Genomic DNA, 2,447 nt, shown 5'->3' on the forward strand with positions numbered 1-2,447 from the left:
CCCTAAACCCTAAACCCTAAACCCTAAACCCTAAACCCTAAACCCTAAACCCTAAACCCTAAACCCTAAACCCTAAACCCTAAACCCTAAACCCTAAACCCTAAACCCTAAACCCTAAACCCTAAAAAGAAGTGAAGTTAGAAACCCGTATGATAGGTGCTAACAACCTGTATGTTCGTTAGAGCCAAAGATTCCCCCCCACTGATACGAGTACGTCGATTACCCCCCGAACCGTACAAGATAGTTACCACCTATCATACGACTTTCTAACTTCACTTCTTTTTCTGGTTGTTCCGCTCTGTCGATCAATGGTAGTATAAGAGATTTGTAACCCCCCGAAATTCATTACATAATGGTTCCTGCTTTCTACCCATAGTTAGCATGTATCTCTCTGGATCATACTTGCATTACAGTCAAATTTTATAGGTGTTAACATTGGAACTTTTTTCCCCTTTGAGACGGGGTCGTTAACTCGATCTGAAAAGTTTTTTTCTCGTTTTAGTATCATACCATATCTACTAAAGATTGTTCTAAGCTTAAAATATGGAAGAGTAAAAATATTTACTCGTGTCTATAAAACCTCACACCCTCAACTCAGTCGAGAAGACTCTCATGAAGGCACTTAAATCATTATGTGAATAATCAAAGTTTCTTTCGATCTTTTTCAATAAAACTATAAGGAATGCTCAAGTTTGATGAATTTTACACATATGTTGGGTTAAAATACGAAACTTATGCACTTACGCTTCCGTGCCATTTTGGAGTCAAAATCCCTAGGTGTTAACATTGGAACTTTTTTCCCCTTTAACTCGATCTGAAAAGTTGCTTTCTCGTTTTAGTATCATCAAAGACATCTCAGACATCTCTGACATCTCATTCATCTCAGACATCTCATTCATCTCAGACATCTCAAACATCTCAAACATCTCAGACCTCTCAGACCTCTCAGACCTCTTAGACATCTCTGACCTCTTAGACCTCTCAGAGATCAAGGACATCTCAGAACTCTCAGATTTCTCAGAACTCTCAGACCTCTCAGACATCTTAGTCCTCTCAGACCTCTCAAACATCAAAGATATTTAAGACCTCTCAGACATCTCAAAATTCATCTCAGATGTCTCAAACCTCTCAAACATTTAAAACATCTCATACATATCAGACATCACAGACATCAAAGACACCTCAGACATCTCAGACATCTCAAACATCTCAGTCATCTCAGACATCTCAGACATCTTAGACATCTTAGACATCTTAGACATCTTAGACATCTTAGACCTCTCAGACATCAAAGACATCTAAGACCTGTCAGACCTTTCAGGCATCAAAGACATCTCAGACATCTCAGACATCTCAGACATCTCAGACCTCTGAGAGATCTCAGACATCTACGACCTCTCAGACATCTCAGGCCTCTCAAACCTCTCAGACATCTAAGACATCTCAAACCTCTCAAACATTTCAAACATCTCAGATATTTCAGACCTCCTAAACATCTCAGACATCTCAGACCTCTCAGAAATCTCATAAATCTCAGACATCTCAGACCTCTCATAAATCTCAAACATCTCAGACCTCTCATAAATCTCAGTCATCTCCAACCTCTCAGACCTCTCAGACATCAAAGACATCTCAGACCTCTTAGACCTCTCAGACATTTAGACATCCAGACATCTCAAAAATCTTAGACCTCTCAGACATCTTAGACCTCTCAGATATCTCAGACATCTCAGAGCTCTCAGACATCTCAAATATATCAGACATCTCAAATATCTCAGACATCATAGACCTCTCATACATCAAAGACATCTCATACCTCTCAAACATCTCAGACATCTCAGACATCAAAGACATCTCATTTCTCTTAAATTATGTTGATTGTCTGTGTGACATGGTATCTGGTATTTTGGGACGAATAGAGATTCCGCCAACTAATATTTATCTGTCAAGCTGACTCATAGAAGCCCACACAGTGATTTATTATCTAACTGTATAAGGAAGAAGCTCAAGTGATGATTGTACAACATGGGAACCAAAAATTTGCGAAAGCATGGAATATTTGACCTCGTTGGACGAACTAAAGTAAGAAGTTTAAAGACTCGCCAAAAGCATCTTAATTTATTTCGAGATATTTAATTGTTTTAGCCTTAGTTTTGTTTAATCTAAATAAATTCAAAAGACATCCCATGTTTCCACTCTATTGTGGAGTGAATCCTTCATTCTTATCATGCATTAAATAAATTATACTAGATGATAAATATATGATAATATCTATAATATATTAAAACTTAATAGTAAGAGTACTTTTTTTAAAATCTTTAAAATCTTCTTACCGAGAGTATTTTGAAAGTTTTAAAAGTTTAAAAATATTAAAAAAAAACAAAACTTTAATATTTTTCATTTAAAACTTAATAAGAGTTTTTTTTTTTTTTTTTTTTTTTTTTTTA

This window comes from Cucurbita maxima, unplaced genomic scaffold (genome assembly GCF_002738345.1).
Source record: "Cucurbita maxima cultivar Rimu unplaced genomic scaffold, Cmax_1.0 Cma_Scf00030, whole genome shotgun sequence".
Classification (NCBI taxonomy): domain Eukaryota; kingdom Viridiplantae; phylum Streptophyta; class Magnoliopsida; order Cucurbitales; family Cucurbitaceae; genus Cucurbita; species Cucurbita maxima.